Below are 19,960 nucleotides of genomic sequence, written 5' to 3'. Positions count from 1 at the left end.
CTTTGAAAGAGAAAAAGAAAGAAGTGCCTATAGAGTGACGTCATGACAGGTCAATAGTGTTTCAGATTCAAAGACCGGCGCCGGTCAAATAGCCAGTGCTGCCAATTTTAAAATGTTTGCAGAAACTGCGGAAAAACGAAAACTGCGATCAGCGACTATGTTCTATTTTTTTCTCTTGATCTTTTCAGTTTGTTTGTTTGCGGAAACTCCAATTAGCGACTTTGGCTTTTTTTAATTTTTTCTCTCGATCTTTTCAGGCTACGAATTACGTTGCACCCAGTCATATTGCCCACCTCTGAGAACAACGCAGGGCACCCTACATATGCATGTTTTGGGCAAAACCAGCCTTCAGACACTTGTGGGGTGTTACATGACACAATACAGCTAAAACCATTTTCAGGATGTTGCTTTACTTCGGTACAGTACCACAAACCTATAGGCTATATAAGTTGTATACACACTCATACACAGTGTAGCCAAAAGTACGGTATAAGTATAGATGGCTTAATTAATCTCTGGTTTTCTTTTGTTGGTTTTGCTCACGTTCACTACTTGTAACTTTATGATTGCTGTATTTTCCGACAAAGAAAAAGATAAATCAAATTGAATTCAACTAGTAAGTAATGGACCAATGTTCAACGGTGTAAACGTCAACCTCTTCTTAACCTCTTTGATTCTCAAGGCTGAGTCTGAGACCAAATCCATACCAGCGTTGCCAGGTTGTAAAACTAATTTGTAAAAACAAGAAAGAAGCTAGAAAGGAAGAAACAACTTTGTTTGCCAATCAGATTATATAATACAGTAGTATGATATGTATCGGTGACGGCATGCAATAAACTTACATCACAATAAGAACGCATAGTACGCTTAGTGTTGAATAATTCAATCTGATTAGCTAGGAACAGCAAAAGACCATTTAGTCATCTAATATAACTTAAACTTGATATCAAACCTCAATCGTCTTAGGCTACTGTGTGATGTGCAGTCCAACCATAGAAAGCATAGCATCTTTTCACATATAAGCTAGGTGGGCAATTGATCACCTAGTCCCTTCGCTTGCCCCCCTTGCCCTTTCTTTACCCACCTAGTTTGAAACTAGGTGGGCAATTTTTAAGACTTAATTTTTGTTTAAATTTGATTCTAGTTTTATCTTAAAACAGCAAATCTGTAGTTTTTCTACATTCTTTTAGAACACTTCACTTCTGCGATCTATCAGCGCTACTCAACGTGGAAATTCGTTGCAGTTATTTTAATATACAAATCTGCTCTACGAAAGTGCAAAAGTAACAGAGATCAGCATGAAGCAGATGCCATTGCCAAAGCATTTCATACAGACTCCTCGTTTAAAACATTTTGGGATAAAATTAGACAGTCTGGATCACAAAGATGTTCATTACCTACCTCTGTCGGAAGTGCTGTTGGAAGTAAAAACATTTCGAACATGTGGATGTGTCACTTTAATCAATTGCTAAACTCGACTGGTAAAAAAGTTGTCAATGAAGAATTTGTTTCATCTCACTTAAATGATATGCATGGCTATCACAATACTAGTCAATTTCTGGCCTCTGCTGACACAGTTTCTTCGTTGCTTCCTAAACTGCCATTAAATTGCTCTGTTGGTTGTGATAAAATATCTTCTGAGCACATTGCTTATGCAGATTCCAGTATCAGTGTATATCTTTCATCATTTTTTAATATGTGCCTTGTTCATGGGTATGTGCCAAATGCTTGTCTTAAAACTGAATTAGTTCCCATTGTCAAAAACAAATCTGGTGACGTAAAAGACATCGCAACTACAGACCTATTGCTCTTGCTAGAAGTTGCTACTGTCATTTCTAAACTATTTGAGCATGTTGTACTTTTTTTTATTAATGATTATCTCACAACAAATGATAATCAATTTGGCTTTAAACCTAAGCATAGCACAGATAGCCTATGAGCATTTTTGTACTTAAGCAAGCTGTGTCTTACTACAGAAAATGTGGAAGTCCTGTTTTCTCTGTATTTTTAGATGCTTCGAAAGCATTTGATAGTGTGGTTATATTTTATTTATAGATGTAAGGTCTAATGTTTGTTTATAAGTTGAATTAATTTATTTGATGTCCAAGGGTTGTTTATAATTTGAATTAAGATGAAGGCTGTCTGACTGCCTGATGAAATTTCTATCTATCTAATTTATCTAGTTTGGCTATCTGACTCCATGAACTAATTTCCACACAATTATTGTTATTCGAATTATAATTTTAAGTTATCAGAAGGTGTTCGTATAATATTGTAGGTCTATAACACAAATTGAATTTAAACATTACAGAATAGTGAAATTGCAGAACAGTAAAACATTATCACGAATTATTACATTTTAAGTAAACAAACAATTTAATGTTTTCTGAGAGCTGAACTGGTCTAACTGGGCTGGTTTGATGTGATCAAGCTGATCCGATTTAATAGAGCTAGAGCTCTCGTCAAAGGACGAACAAACCATTTTATAATCATCAGTTCCCTTTTTCTTATTGACTTCGGGAGCAGATTAAATAGAAAATTACAATTCTTTAGGAAATTACGCATGGTTTGAAATGGTTCATTTTAGTTAAAGAAAGGGAATTTATATGATGAAATAATGGATCACTACAGAGGCCCCCCAAATTTGGGCTAAATTGGAACCAAGGGTACCAACTTTAGTTCAAATTTAAGGAGTTAAAAACGTTAACACAATTGTAACAGACATAGTGTGAATTAAGTATGTTTAGTGTTTATGATAATAATGTGGTGTTGTGTTTGTGATATCGTGTCGCGAAGTGATTCTGCGTGATTCCACCGCCTTCCGCAAAGGAATGTCTGAGTTTGTGCCGTATAAGAAGAGTCCACCGCATAAAAGAATTGGTTGTTTTGTTTGTAAGCGCCGTTGCAAACCGTAGCAGGCATTCATTGTTTGTCTGACTTTTTCTGTTGAACAGCAGACCATGCCGATTGACTTGATACAAATGCAGCAGCAGCCTTGTCTCCTTTTTGTTTACTAGAGATCATCGCAGTTGGAGATCATTGAGGTCGTCGTAGCATTTAATTGTTGGCATTTGGCTTTTTGTATTCCTTGAGAGGCGCTAGAGAGTCGAGTGCAGGTGGCTCTGGAGCATTTTTTCGTTTCAGGCGGCAGTACGCATAATCACGTCCTTCTGGTGTTCATGAATGAATGTGGTGTAAGATTTCTGAAAAAGGCAAAGCAAATTGATTACAAGTTCAACTTTAAAATATTGAGCGACTTGGTTTATAAGTCGACCTGTACAACATGTAAAGATACGATTTGAAAGGCGAACAAAACTAATTAAAACAAAAGAACATAGGCATCGACAGGTCTAAATACCATTCACAAAATCGTAAATGTGCATAAGTTTGAACAGTCGTTCAGCAACTGCAAACAAAACACAGAAATAAAAAAGGTGCAGTAGGCTACATGATTCAAAACCATGCGGTTGTTTCATACAGTATGTAAACTAATGTTTCGTGGGCATATGCATGCTTGCCCAACATAGGTTAAATAGGTTAGTAACATGCCATGCCAACCGTTAGATGCGCGCATTTGCATGCCACTCGCAGTCATATTCAACCATACACAATAAACAAAAACGCTTAGCAGACAACCTATACAGAGAGAAAGGTTGAAATTGACAACCACTGGTTGTCTGGTTCTGCATTGGAAAGGATGCAGGCAGTGGAGAAAAAGACAACGATTTCGTATTAATGCAATATTTGCATTTTTCCTGCAACGAAGTAATATAACCTGCAGTGGAGGCAAAAACTGTTGAAACGCAGGTAGGCCATCTTATATAGCCAGACATCGAAGAGCTGCCAAAGTGGCTGAGGTGCACCTCATTCCAAAGTACTTGAAATGGCTATACTGGAAGAAGCTGCAACTTTCCTGCAAGGAACTGCATGGTTGATTAAACAGTCACATGTATTTAGAACAAACAAAAATAACCTACATTGCTGCTCTGCAGACTGCAAAATAAACAAATGGACGAATGCTGGAGTGGACAATCCTTAAGACCATTCGTCTTAGCACAACAGCTTGGCGCTGTTAAAAAGACACAAAAAATACAGTATAAAGTTACATAATTACAATATTAAAATACAACGTACAAGTAAATATTTGCAGCTTTAACCGCATGTACTGCCAGGCAGTTTGAATCATATTACAGGAAAAAAATATTACACAATAGTAATTAAACGTTGCGGGCGGTTGACTGAGCGCCCAGATTTTGACACAAAAGGAAGAAAATCTACTCCTTGATGGACATCACCGCCGGTCGACTGCTGGGCAGATGATGTTATTGATGGATCGTTTTGTTGACCAGTTGCATTTCCTGAGTGGGAAAGTTCATCATTGTTGGTTTTCACAGCGTGTGACGTCACTTGTGGCGGTGGTGGTACTTTCTTGATGGGCTGTTCAACAAACGGTTTAAGACGATGAATTGAGACTGTGTCTGTTTTATCTCCGCGTTCGATTAGGAAGTGATTAGAACGACGTTCAATCACTTGATATGGACCATCGTATCTTAGATCTAAAGGGCGTCTTTGTTCGGATTTAATTAAAACTTTGTGGACAGTCGCCAACAGGGGGTCAACGTAGGGCATGGAAGTGGGTTGTTGTCTAGTCTGTGTTGGAGACAAACTGTAAAAATTGTGTGCAAGTCTGGAAGCCAATTCAGTGGGATTAATGTCAGCACTTTGAAAAATAGCGGAAAATTCATTCGGTAAACGTGTGGTTTGTCCAAATAGCATATCGTTGGGGGTACAATCTAAATCTTCCTTTACAGTGTTTCTCAGTGAAAGTAACGTGATTGGCAAATTTTCTGACCACTTTTCTGGGTGGTTTTGCATACGCAATGAATCTTTTAGCACGCGGTGAAAACGCTCGACCAAACCGTTGCATTGTGGGCGATAAGAACACGTAGTTTGATGCTTGGTATTTAACATTGTCATAAGATCTCGCCACTTCTTAGATAAAAAGACGCTGCCTCTGTCAGAAAGCACTGAAACAGGGGATCTAAAATATTGGACCCAGCTATTCAAAAATGCATGGCAAACAGTCTCTGCAGCAGTGGCGTATCCTGGTTGGTTGAGCAAGGGAAGCAATATAACTCGTGGGGGGTTAGAGCGTGCCGAAGGCACGTGTATCCTAGGGGGTCCGGGGGCATGCTCCCCCAGGAAATTTTTTGCAAAATTACACTCAAATAATGGATTATCATGCTTTCTAGAAACACTTTTAGGGTAATTAATATTTGTATGTAATTTAATTATTAGCAGATAAACAGCTATTAACTAGAACACCAAAAACTCAGCTACAGCTACCTACTGCTGAAGTAGCTTAAGCCAGAATTCATTTCAGTCAAGTCAATTCTAGCCTAGACCTCACATATCATGTCTTATGCCAAAGTCTACCCAGCCAAAATAACAGTGTAAAGCCAACATTTGGCTCAAACTTTTGCTTACTAGGCCGATATTATAACCATAACAGCGCCTTAGATTTTCTCATTACCTAGCGTCCTAGCTCAATGACACAATATCCAACAGATCAGAATTGCCAGACTATGAAAAGGCCTTAAAGCCAAAATAATACAAAAAAGGCCAAAACAAGGAAAATATTAGACAAAAAGGCCAAATGGATATAGGCCTATTTACCTGTTTCTATTAAAAATTATAAAATGTAGGCTACATATATTTTATGACTTGTAGCGGATTTTAATAAACTGTAGCAAAAATAATTCTGAAAGTAGCCTATCCCAAAAAAATAGCAAATATAAAAATACTGTAGCGGATGAGTTTTAATCGGCCACATTACGAGTATAAACAAGTATAGAACATGTATTGAACAATGGTGAATATGGTTTTATCTGGTAAGGTTACGATATTTGAGAAATATTGATTATGCATTTTGAAGAGTTAATTTAAAAAAAAAGCCTAATTCGAGGAATTCGTCCAATCTGGCAACTCTGGAAGCAATTTAAATATTGCTTCCATCGATTTGTTAAAAGAAACATAAATCTCGCAAACTTTGCGCTGCTTTTTTTCCTTTCTCTCTTGCTTGTTTCTCCTTATAGCAAAAACTAGAGCAAGGAAAGCGATACAATCTTTGCATCCGTAAGCTTCCAACTTTTTTAAAATTAAAACCGAGCTGAAATCATACGGGGGCGTGAGTGAGAAACTGTTCTAATTCGTATTCAGGTAAAGAAATTACGAAATCGTTTTACTTAAAAATATCATTTTCTCTTTTTTCAATTTTGGCAGGGGAAGCAATGCTTCCCTTGCTTCCATTGAGGATACGCCCCTGCTCTGCAGTGACATTTGGCATGGGATAAGCAGTGAAATAACGTGTATATCGATCTATAACGGTGAACAAGTAGCGATTATGATCTGACTCAGGCAGTGGACCAACAATGTCTACAGATATGTTATGAAAGCGATTTGTAGGAAGATCGAACTTTTGTGGTGCAGGATGAGAATGTCGCCATACCTTACCTTTCTGACATTGTGGGCAAGATTTGACCCATTCTTTAACTTGCTTCTTCATTCCTGGCCAAACGACTTTTTGTTGAAGTTGTTTGAGAGTAGACATTTTACCGCCATGTGATAATGAATGAAAATGATTGAAAACAGTCTCACGAAATGACACAGGTACGATAGGGCGAATGGCGATTGTTGAAGTATCACACAGTAAGGTTACGTTGGAATTATGTATCGGAAACTCTTCTATTTGAAGAGACGAGTCACTACTATTGAGCAACTTGATAATCTCAGCGTCGTGGCGCTGAGCATTTGCCATCTCAGCATAATCAAACCCTTGTACGTATTGTACATTATTGATGTCTATACGCGACAGGGTGTCTGCAACGCTGTTGTTTTTGCCGTCGATGTGCCGTAAGTCATTGGTAAACTCGCTGATGAACGATAATTGACGAGCTCGGCGTGGGATGAGAGATTGATGCTGGGAATGAAAACGTGCAACAAGTGGCTTATGATCGGTGAAAATGGTGACGTCACGAAGTTCCAAATAATGCCTGAATTTTTTTACGGAATCGAATATAGCAAATAACTCTTTGTCAAAGGTGGGCTTTTTAGTTTGACACAAGTCGAATTTTTTTGAGTGGTAAGCAAGTGGTTGTAACTCACCGTTGATGTCTTGAAAAAGACAACTCCCAATAGCAAAATCGCTCGCATCAGTTTGTAAAATCAGTCGTGCCCCCGCTTGAGGGAAATTGAGCTTGGTAGCATCAGCCGCGATGCGCTTGCTGTCTTGGAATGCTTTAATAGATACGGCATCCCATGAAATTTTTCTGATTTTACTGAACTGTTTCGTTAAAAATTTTGTCAATGGAGCAAGGCATTCTGCTAATTTGGGTATGTGGGCATGATAATAATTGATCAATCCTAAATAACCTCGAAGTTGTTTGATGGATTTCGGTAAGGGAAACTTGTTTATAGCATCAATTTTCTCACTCAGTGGATAAATGCCGTCTGGGGTTATTTTATGACCCAAGAATTGTATTTCAGACGCGCCAAGGACACATTTGCTTTGATTCAGGGTAACACCGTACTTGCTCAGCCGAGCGAAAAGTTCACGCAAATGATGAGCGTGTTCTTGTTTAGATTTCGAAAACACAATAATGTCGTCTAAATAGGCCATACAGTGGGGTAGAGGTTGAACAATGAAATCCATGAAACGTTGAAAAGTGGCCGAAGCATTTTTTAAACCCATGCACATCACTTTAAATTGATGCAACCCCAAAGGTGAAATCATGGCAGTGTACTTTTTACTTTCTTCGTCGAGTGGGATCTGCCAGTAACCCTTGGAAAAGTCTAATTTAGAAAAATAGTTTGAACCTCCAAGACGGTGAAGTAGATTTTCTATTTTTGGAATAGGGTAGCGATCGGGGACAGTTTGCCTGTTTAAATTGCGTAGATAGCATAATCTGTAAGGATCAGCGCTACCGGCTGGTTTAGCAACGAGGTGAAGTGCACTGCTATAGTTTGATTCACTTACCTCCAGTATTCCATCTGTAATCCATTTGTTGATTTCTGACTTCACCCAATTGTACTTTTCCGGCGGTAGCGGTCGACACTTCGCAAAGCATGGATATCCCGACGTCACAATTTTGTGCTTCACCGGAACGCGTGCGGCATATTCAGCGGTTCGTGGTGCTGTCAGCTCGGGGAACTTGTCCAATATTGCTGAAAACTCGTTGTACTTTGTCAGTGATATAGGTGCGATACTAGCTTGTTTGCGTAAATGTTGCAGTGCGTGACGTTGTTTCGTGGTTTCATCAATAATGCATTTATTCTTCGGGTTAATTGACAAATTGAAATGCTGTAAAAAATCTAGGACAATAATATTTTGTTTTACATCGGCGATTATAAATGTCCAAGTCTTTATTTGATCGTACCCAATTTTGATGTCCATGGTACGTCTGCCGTAAGTCGGTATTTTAGTATTATTGGCTGCATACAAGATGTCGTTGGAAAATGAAATAGAATTTTTTTCTAATCGAGTAGGTTGAACGCAGCTCACAGCAGCACCGGTGTCGCAAAGAAATAGCTGTTGGGAATTTAGATCTTCAAGAAATAGCATGTTGTTATTGAAACCTGGCCCTAAGTGTGATATACCTACCTTAGGGCCGACACCTCGTTTTTTGGCTTCTGTCTGTTATTTTGCGTTGAATGGGGGTTGTTAGGCCGTGCTGTGTTCCATGAGCATGGCCATTGACACTTAAAGGCGGCGTGGCCAAACCTTTGATGATAAAAGCAAGTAGGTTGTTGTCTTTGGGGAACGTTGGATCTGGGCGTCTGAAATGATGTGCGATATCGGTTTGGGAAGGAATTAACAGGTTGACGGCTTCGGTCAGACTGAAGATTAGACACACTTGCCGACAAGTGTTCCATTTGATGTTGTAAGCGATCAATCTGTTGCATTAGTTGGGCATTGGGATTTTGTTCTGTAGTATGCTGCACTGCGTTTACTGTGGCATGGGAAACGTTTGTTAGTTTTGACATTTGATCGGCAGCTTTTGCTAATTCGTCTAATGACATTTCGAGGTTGCCAGCCAAAACAAGTTTGATTTGATTCGGGAGTTTATTTACAAACAATTCCCGAATTAATTCCGTCGATGCGACATTTTGAGGAAGTTTTGCTCGCATCTCGGCCAGCACTTCGGAGGGCAGTCGATCGCCGATTTCAGACAGTGACATGACGTCAGCGATACGTTCGTTCAACGTCGGTTCGAAACGCTGAAGTAAGCGTTCCTTCAATTTATCATAGTCTGCCCCGGCGCTGATTAAGTCTTGTATGTTTACAATAATATCGTAAGGCAGACACGATACAAGTTTGTCTGTTTTCAGACGTTGGCAATCAATCTGATAAGTGATGAATCTATTTTCTAAGATGGTGAACCACAACCTAGGGGTATCTCTCCAAAAGGTGTCGCAAAACTTTTCGCCAGGAGAGATTTTAATTTGAGTAGAGGGTTCGCGATATTCGCTTTCGGGTCGAGATTTTCTTGGGGCCATAATATAGATTATACAAGGCTAAAACTACAATTAAATTATAAGATACGCAACAAGAGATATTGCGACAATTTTAATACAGAAATAAGGAAAACAAGTACTTACCAATGTTCTGTTTTAAAACCTACTGACGTACGGGGTCATCAATGTGGTTATATTTTATTTATAGATGTAAGGTCTAATGTTTGTTTATAAGTTGAATTAATTTATTTGATGTCCAAGGGTTGTTTATAATTTGAATTAAGATGAAGGCTGTCTGACTGCCTGATGAAATTTCTATCTATCTAATTTATCTAGTTTGGCTATCTGACTCCATGAACTAATTTCCACACAATTATTGTTATTCGAATTATAATTTTAAGTTATCAGAAGGTGTTCGTATAATATTGTAGGTCTATAACACAAATTGAATTTAAACATTACAGAATAGTGAAATGGCAGAACAGTAAAACATTATCACGAATTATTACATTTTAAGTAAACAAACAATTTAATGTTTTCTGAGAGCTGAACTGGTCTAACTGGGCTGGTTTGATGTGATCAAGCTGATCCGATTTAATAGAGCTAGAGCTCTCGTCAAAGGACGAACAAACCATTTTATAATCATCAGTTCCCTTTTTCTTATTGACTTCGGGAGCAGATTAAATAGAAAATTACAATTCTTTAGGAAATTACGCATGGTTTGAAATGGTTCATTTTAGTTAAAGAAAGGGAATTTATATGATGAAATAATGGATCACTACAATAGGGTAAACCACAACCTCCTTTTCAAGAAACTAATTGAACGAGGAGTGCCGATATGCCTTGTTCGTCTAATTGTTTATTGGTATACTACCCATCAGCGGATGTAGGCTACATACGCTGGGGTTGTCATTACTCACAGTCTTTTTCTGTCAGCAATGGTGTCAAACAGGGTGGTGTCCTCAGTCCTTACTTATTTGCCGTATATATAGATGATCTATCGCAGAGGCGTGCAACATACGGCCCGCGGGCCAGAGCACGGCCCGCGGTACCCATTTACGTGGCCCGCACATTCTTCATCAAGTAGCCTATTATTTTTAAATACTTTTCACTGTTAGATCGGAAGATGTTGTTATTTGTAACGTCATCATTAGCATTATTGACTTTTAGCATTATTACATCATTAGCATTATTGTTGCGTCATTAGTAAGCGTTCTAGAAAACCGCCTTGTTCTTCTGGCAATGATTCAGTAACATAAATCTTACTTTATGGGTGCAGTGTGGTGAATATATTAATAATTATTCTACAAAAAGCTTAGCATAGTAAAAATGTCTAAAAGTAAGAAAAGGAAGGTTGATTATGAAAGGCGGAAGTTCAACAATGAGTGGTGTATAAATTACTTCGTTATTCAACACAATCAAGATGTTGTTTGCCTGATTTGTCAAAACACTATAGCAGTAATGAAAGAGTACAATATCAAGCGACACTACTGTGCAAAACACGCTGCTAATTATGATAGCATTGTGTGTCAATTACGGGTTGACAAAATGCAGCAGTTGAAAAAGTCTTTGAGCAAACAGCAAGAGGTATTTCACGGTTACAAGAAAGACATTGAGCTTGTTACAAAACTGATCTTCAAGATATCTGAAACTCAATGTGTAACTTGATTGTGTGTACTTTTCCATTAAATAAATTGTGCATATAAATTCATGTGTTATTCGATAGACTGGCCCTCAGCATCATTATAATTGTACGTTGTGGCCCATTGCGATAAACAGTTGCACGCCCCTGAATCTATCGACTATGTTAAGCAAAACCAAGGCAGGCTGTTACATAGGTAATACACTTGTCAACCATCTCATGTTTGCTGATGATATTTGTTGTACCTCTCCAAAAGTGTTCATGGTCTGCAGAGTATCTTGAATGTGTGTGAAGATTATGCGCATTCTAACGATGTCATTTTTAACTGCAAAAAGTCATTCGCTGTGTAGCCTAGGCTACTTCCAAACCAATCACTTAAAGTTAAATTTGAATCCAATTGTACGGCTCAATGGAAGTGAGATCAAATTCGTAGACAGTGTCAAATATTTGGGTGTTCAGTTCAGTTCAGTTGTTTTTATTTCTGACCATCATATCAAAACAATACACGTCAACATAGCAAAGGTCGAGAAAAAGGTAGAAGCGACAAAACGCGAACGTTAAAACGTGCTTGAGACCGAAGTAAGTTATTGAGTTGAAAGAAATTTGGCACGGTCGCAACACCTTCAGAAAAATTTAAGGTATAAAGGGAAAATAAAAAGTTACAAAAAAAAAAACAACTAAACAACACATATTTAGGCTATAGCTTTATTAGCCCACATAGCTTTAGCTGATAGCCTATATTTAAGATTTGTATGGACAGTTGCTATGAAGATCGGCCATGGTGCGTTATCAAGAGTGCTGATGGTCGTAAGGGGAACACGTCTTGATGCGTTTAGCTCATAGCAAAGAAGAGCAAAGAAGGTGTTTTTCTTGACACGGCAATGTGTGACGACAAGGATATAAATCGACAAGTGCGATCAATCTACTGTTCTGCAAACAAATTAAAATCAAAATTTTACAAGTGCTCCAGTGATATTAAAAATGTTCTATTCCGTTCATATTGTACTCCAATGTATGCATGTCATCTGTGGGAAAATTATCATCAACGTGACATTAATCGCCTGCGTGTTGCCTTCAATAATGCATTTAGAATTATACACAACTTGCCTAAACACTATAGCGTACGTGAACATCAAGTCTTCTGCAACATCATAACATTTGATGCATTACTTCGTAAATATGTTTTTTCTTTTGTTGGAAGATGCGAAGTATCGTCTAACTCTATAGTTGCCTCCCTGATGAGGTCTGATTGTCAGGGATGGAGGAACCATTTTAAAAGTAGGTGGGCCCAGAGGCGCAGCATGCAAAGTCAATCAAACTTCTGGGGGCGAAGTCTCTCAGACCCCCTTTAGCATTGCTGTATTCCAAATGCTTTATATCCTTTATACATTGAGTTTTCAAATAAATAATCTGCAGCATTATAGGCCTACAGTAGGCTGTGCGCATATGTAACAGCCGCAGCACCAGTATGCAAATATAATACTGGCATCACCAATGCACAGCTAATTACCACAAAGTTTCGATACCAGGAGTAGGCCTACCGGTACTGGTACATACACATATTTAACAGCTGGCAATGTTATCCGGGAGTAACAGCCTGCAGTAATATGTGCATTAGGGTGCCACAGGCGCCCTCATGTGGCCGAAATCACCTGAACTTTTTTTCTGGTGTGACATTTCACATATTAAGGCACTTTGCAAAGTTTGATTGAGATTGGACAAAAATTGGATGTGCAGATTGAAAACGAAAGTCTAAACTGAAATATAGTAAAATTAGGGGATTTCCCTAGTTTGAACATCAGTTTTTTTGCTATTTCTCATCTTTTTCTCCACATTGAAATAAGGTAAATTGAAGAATTAGGTTAGGAGACCAGTGCCAGTATGTCAAGATCTCAATTGAGGTCAAGCATGACAGCTCCGCGCCTGTTACATTGATTCACCATCTTGCAACATTGAATCAACATAGCTGGCTTGACCTCACCCAGGGTCTTGGAATAAAGGCTTCCGATATTTCTATCAGGTATTGGAGGCTCAAAACTGCTTGGTGTTCCTTATTTGCCTGCACAAACATCCGATTCAAACGGAAAGCAGATAGCCAATGCAAGCATGGAATTGTTAAACAATTGGAACTGTAGCCTACTGCATGTCTTGCTGCAATGGTGTTTGACACCACAAGTAGCAATATGGGCCACAAAACTGCGGCTTGTATCCAGTGCTGTATTCGTAAAAAAAGCACATGGTATATCATACTGTCAGATTTTCCAAAATGATAAATAATACACAACTTACAAAATAGTCTTTATTTTACCATAACATGAATTATCAACATCAAAATTATACGAGTACGGAATTAAGTTCATGGTACACCCAGGTACCATTGGTCCTCAAATGGTTAAGTAGTTAGTTAGTAGTTGTCAAGAATCAGTAAGGATAGCATAAGCACTCTCTTTGAAAAACCAGAGGGTATATCATAATTGCTCGAAAAAGCAGAGAGTATACTGCGTATACCGCCGTAGCCTATACCCTCAAATACAGCACTGCCTGTATCCAAATACAAGATCATCTTGGAAAAGGCCTACTTTGGGCAGCATGCAGGCATCATATTGGGGAGATAATACTGACGCATGTTTGGGAAGAACTCAAAATAGAAAGCAGCAGTGGACCCAACATTTCCATATTTCAACGCTTTAAAAGCAATTTTCAAACTCTTTCTGATAGCGCATCAGGTTGTTTTCATACATCAAAATCGCACGAGGAAATTGATCTGCTTGCCAGCAAGCAGGAAGAATTGTCTGAGCTGATAAATCAGATGAAGCTCCATCCAGAATCATCCAAATTTTTAAGAAGCGACTACCGGTAATTAGAACTTTTGAATTTGTATCAATTGTACTTAAACATTGAGCCACCTACCAGTAAGGATGTGTCTCTCCAAAGACCTAGTGCATTACACAGAGCCAGGTGGATGAGCAAACTTATATATTCACTGAAAATTGTGCTCTTACAATACGAAATTCATAAATTGCCCCAAAAAAATGCCATCATGAAAGCATCTCAACTCGAAAAGTTAAAGAGGTTTCTACAATTTACAGTTTATCTCTATGTATCATGGTGGTTTACATATGTTGAGGCGAAAAAGAAAGTTGATGCTTTTAGAGTTGTTAATGATGCCGCTGAGCGAGGCGTCAAGTTGGCCCATGACTTCTTGTCAACTTCAAACCTTGAAGAACGCTACCAAAACGTTCTCCAAGTAGTCGAAAATGCGAGGAAGGTATTACCTAATCAACGTACTCGACAACTACAGTCTGAGGGCACATGGTTTTTAACCATGTAATTGTCAAAGAACTGACTGTATAACTCCATAAAGTGTTGTCAGCTTACACAACGTTGCAATCAGCATTATTTGCAGCCTGTCATAGCATACCAGTAGCCTATTATGCTGCATTTTACTTTGTAATTAGATACTAGATAGTTGTGTGTTATTAATTGCCATTTTACCTTACCATTTCACTATTATTGCAAGCGTTAAAATAAATGTAGGCCTCCATAAATTTTACGCTATTGTGGTTTTGTTGTTAAGTAGTGGATGTCTGGACTCTAAGCATTGTGCTTTGTGTTTATCTTTCTGTGTTACGTTGTTACTGACTATGTTTAGTGTGTAAAGATCCAAATTTTTGTTTTTGAGTCCAAGTTCCGTACAAACATAGCTGAGATTTTGATCTTCAAAGACCAAAAAGTTTTCAATAAACAAAAACGATTAGTTAATGAATGTAGCCTACTTTTGATTCTTCAAATGCTGTAGTAATTTCATCTCAATAGGCACTTTCTTTACATGGATCCTTTTTTATAATGCATGAAACCTCATATTTTTAGGCATTTTTCATAAATTGTTGAACATATACAATTGACACATGGTATGTACGATTGTAAATTAGTAAGTAAGTTCACCAGAAAGTGTTCGAAGTTCAAATACTCCGTAACTGAGAAGAAATGTCTGAGTTTTGATGATCTAGAGAGGGTTTTACTATTGAAATTGTGAAAATTTACCTTTAACAACTTTAAACCTAATCTGCACGTCCAAATTTTATCAAAACTTATTGAAATTTCTCACACATGCTTTTTTTACTAAGTGTCACATATAAAAAAAAGTTCAGGTGTATCGGACGCAATTTTAATTTTTGAGGGGCGCCTGTGGCACCCTAATGTGCATACACAACAGCTGCATCACCAATATACAAATATAATAGGCCTACTGGTATCAAACAACAACAAGGTTTCTTCAACTGTCACTATATAGGCAGTGCTGTGTCAAGGGGGGGGCCAAGGGGGGCCCGGCCCCCGGGCCCACCATCTCAGGGGGCCCACAAGTAATATACTTTTGCGCGTCAGTGGCATGTTTTTTAGCTGCTAAAGTTTACTGCGTGTACTTCCATTGAGAATATAATTTAGGTCCGGTACCAATGAGATGCCGGGCCTGGGCCCTTATACCAAAATATCTCGAAAATCACCATATTATCTTGAAGAAAAGTTAAAATAGGCTGCGACAACATTAGTAAAATCATTTGTATTTGAAACAAAACAGGTTGGTTGCAATTGAATATTTGAAATCAAGAAGGGCCCAATTCCCACAAAGGTGTGTTTAAAATAAATGTGTTGTAGTTATTTTGTGATGGAATTTCAGGGGGCCCACAGGTAATAGACTTTGCGTTTCAGTAACAATGTGTTTTTTAGCTGTTAAAGTTTACTGCGTGTAGCCTACTTGTCCATTAAGAAAATAATTTAGGCCCGGTACCAATGAGATGCTGGGCCCTTATACCAAAACATCTCTAAAAACACCACATTACGGTATCTTAAAGAAAAGTTAAAATATCACAACATTAGTAAAATTAGCCTACCTGTATTTGAAATAAAACAGGTTGGTTGCAATTGAATACTTGAAGTCAAGACGGGCCCAATTCCCACAAAGATGTGTTTAAGATAAATGTGTTTTAATTATTTTGGTTGTTTATTTTTTCGTATTTTGTGGTAAAACTTTGGAATTGGCAACTATTGAACTGAAACCACTTTATACACTGGTAGGATCACCATACTTTGTAAGCTACTGTTGAACCACGAAGTAGACAGCTCATTTTAAAATGATTGTCATAAATGGGCAAATTATATAAGACATTTGCATAACTTAATTGTAATGCCTTGTCTAAATTTTGCAAAAGCATAGATTGAAACCTTTCTTTAGCATACCGGGTAAGGTGAAAGCGTTCATGTTTTGTAGGTTAGCTTCTCTTTAGCATAAACTTTAAGAGTGAGATACGATTGATTTTGAAGTCTGCCAATAACTAAACAAGACACATAAAATACTATTTGTAATACTGGACTAGCTGAAAGTTTGGTTGGTCTATTGATATCCCTTTTAACAATAAAGTATTTTTCTACATCTACTGGTATAACTTGCAAGGTATATAAAAGTCTTTTTTGAAGTGTCATAAGCTGCATTAAGGCTGTTGCACTTTTAGCTTAACGTTTTGGTTTTACAGGGTGTTTTGTTTTCTTAAGCTTAACTTCAAAGTGAATGTTACTGGTTTACAACTGGTAGTCTAGTTCTAGAATGGTGTAACCTTGCTATGTACCAAGATTTCGTTCAGCATTTCATAAAGAAGATGTCTTGTTTGAACTAGCGACATTTTTGCTTTGAATATTTCAGATTTATAAACAAAACTCTCAAAGAGGAATTCTTTGAAATGGCTGACCATGGAGGTTTGTCAGGACCAAGCAAACTTTGCTTTGCCATTATTGCCATTGAAGTACATTCGTTTACTATGATTACCAATGGTGCAGACGTGCTGCAAAAGTTTTGCAGAAGTTCCAAACAAGGGAATGTTTTTCTCAAAGCTCTTTGCATAGTTTTTTTTTTTTCAAGAGTTATGTTGAGCCAAATGTTAAACCTTGAATGTACCAGAAACCATGAAGCATTTAATGCGATCTTTACCCATGTCTTTAATTGCTGTGGTAAGAACCAGATAAAGTGACCAGCAGGCCACAAGCTGAAGAACGACCACCAAAAGTAAGGCAAACAATTCAAAAACTGACCTCAAAGGTCAGCAAGTAATAAGCGGACAGCGGACATTGAGTAGTGTAATAATCAATTCACCTGCCTTTAGATGTAGGCCATAAAAATGTTTGTCTTATTTGTAGTCTATTCCATTTCTGCAGTCATATTTTGTTTACTGCTAAAAAATTGTAAACAGTAAACAAAATAGCATTTCTCATAGATTAATTAGCATTTCATTTTTAGCATTTACAATCCCGTAATTATAAATATCCCTGACTTTACAGAGGTAGCTATCAGCAAGCGTAACCAGCATACATTTAGATACCAGTATAATAAGTATTTTATGGCAGTTGCCAGGATTTTGTTTGTGATTTCAAATCGTTGCTGCTTTATATTTCATTTCTTTCATTCCAAGCAAAGATGAAGCTATAACTTGACAGACCTATGTTTACTATAAGTTATATTTCTGCTGTGTTCTGTACACTGCTGGGTTGATTGTTGTTTATGAAGTTATAAAAGTTTAACTTATAGTAAACATATATTATTGTGCAGTAAGCATTACGTAGTTATTGTGCAGTAAGCATTACAACATTTCATTAAGCACTCAGTAACCTATGAAGGCTTTCTGAGTACTGCACAGTTGTCAGTGAGTAATGAAGCTGTTAGACCAGGGGTTCTTAAACTTTTTGAGCCGCGCCCCCCTTTGACGTGCCATCCAAACTTGCGCCCCACCAAACTACAAAATTAGCAAACAATAAAGTATAATGACTACGGAAATTTATATTTAGCTTTCATTAATGTGAGGGATGTAACTGTTTTTCGGAAACCAAAAGTTTAATTTGAGGCTTTGTAGCTGATAATGCACACCTCAGATCGGCTTCACAATCAATAAGTTTGTTTCGATGTTTTGTTTTTATGTTCAAAAGTGTAGAAAAGCCACTCTCGCACAGATAAGTAGACGAAAACGGAAGAAGTGTGCGTATCGCCACGCTACCCACTCCCTTGTATATGTGCAAATATTTAACCCAAAAATCAGTTAGTAGCATTGCTTCATAATCGTCTTTTGCAGTGGAGTTACATTTTATTTCCAAGAATTCCTCTTGCAAACCGTCGGGAAGAATGTCCTCGTTAACACGAAAGGGATTTCTTGTCATCTTCCATTCTGGAAGGTCGGTGTCACCCAAGTCTGGGAAATAGCGTTCGAATTCTTGTTTCAAAAGCTGAAGGTGAGCCTCCACTTCAGCCTTAAGCTCACCTTCCAGTTCAAGTTGCTTTTTGTCAAGTGCAGTATCTAGGTTGGGAAATGAAGCTGCATTTCCTATTTGTATTCGGCGGTGCCACAACCCCAGCTTTGCCACAAATGCTCGAATGGAATCATAGCTATTAATTCGGTCAGTATTTCTGCCCTGCAAGAGCGGATTTAAGTTATTGAGGGCCTCGAAAATGTCCACGAGGTATGCCAACTCCAGCTGAAACTTCTCCGATGAAAATGGCAGAAGGAGATCTTGCTTCCCATGAGCTTCCAAAAATAGCATCAGTTCATCTCTCATTTCATACACGCGGGCTAACATATTACCTTTCGATAACCAACGAACAGATGTATGGAAAAGGAGAGTCTCATGGTTCGAATCCATATCCTTGCACAGCTTGGTAAACAGTCTCTTATTGACGGCACTGGTTTTGACGAAGTTGACGGCTCGTATGATTACTGTAGGCCTATAAGCTTATCTTTCATTGCAGCTGGTAGAGTCCTGGAGGCCAGAGCCTCACGGTGAATCACGCAGTGAGATCCAATAGCATTGGGACTTTTTTGCTTTATTCTGGCAATAAATCCACTTCTAGATGGTCAGCACGTTACAGCAATGATAACGTAACAATGCATCAATTGTTACGATTGGTTATATTTTATCGTTCGACATTTCATACCGACGGTTGCGGTCAATTGACATCATGGCAAGACTACAACCTACCGGCACTAGACTAAATTAAACTATTTCATTACAACCCCAAATTTTCATTACGCGACGTTTAGTCACATGCGTTTAGTCACATAGTTTGAGATCGCTCGCGCCCCCCTTGTGAACCTTTCGCGCCCCCCAAGGGGGGCGCGCCCCCCAGTTTAAGAACCGCTGTGTTAGACCTTACCTAGAAACCTCTTAACTAGTGTTGCACTGTAAATATTGCTCCGTTTTGTTAAAGTTCATAGTAATTTTCTTATGTATATATGCTGTGATTCCTGTGAAGTAGTTGCAACATGTGATAAAGTTATTAAACTTCATCTACATAAGTCAGCATTCATGCCCATGCACCATTCCAATAACAGCTGTTTTTAGCATGACCAATGGTGTTTGCATATGAAAAAAATAATTACATGTAGTAAAGTTAATTCAACAGTTAGATTACAGCAACTGCTGCTCATAATAATTGTGCTTCTTAAATTCAACAACCACAATGTTCCAAAAATAAAGCAATTAATAAAAAAAATGTTTTAGTGAAATATAGCATGATTAACAACAGGTTTCTAATAATAGTGTATCTTGTGTGAGTAGGCCTAGTTAATAAACCATGTACGCCATTCTGTGCTGTTATAAATTAACACTGTTCTGTTGTGAATTGAAAGTATATCACTAGATTGGTAACTACTGTTTTTATCATACTAAAGTTCCTGATTATGCACATTTGAGTTTTGAGTACACTTGAGTTTTCATGCTAGCATTTTGAATGTGTACTTGGGTAGCTTTTTGAAAGTATTGTAATGG

The sequence above is a fragment of the Aplidium turbinatum genome, chromosome 12 (assembly GCF_918807975.1).
Source record: "Aplidium turbinatum chromosome 12, kaAplTurb1.1, whole genome shotgun sequence".
Lineage (NCBI taxonomy): Eukaryota > Metazoa > Chordata > Ascidiacea > Aplousobranchia > Polyclinidae > Aplidium > Aplidium turbinatum.
The sequence above is the reverse complement of the archived record's forward strand: the minus strand, read 5'-3'. Positions refer to the sequence as shown.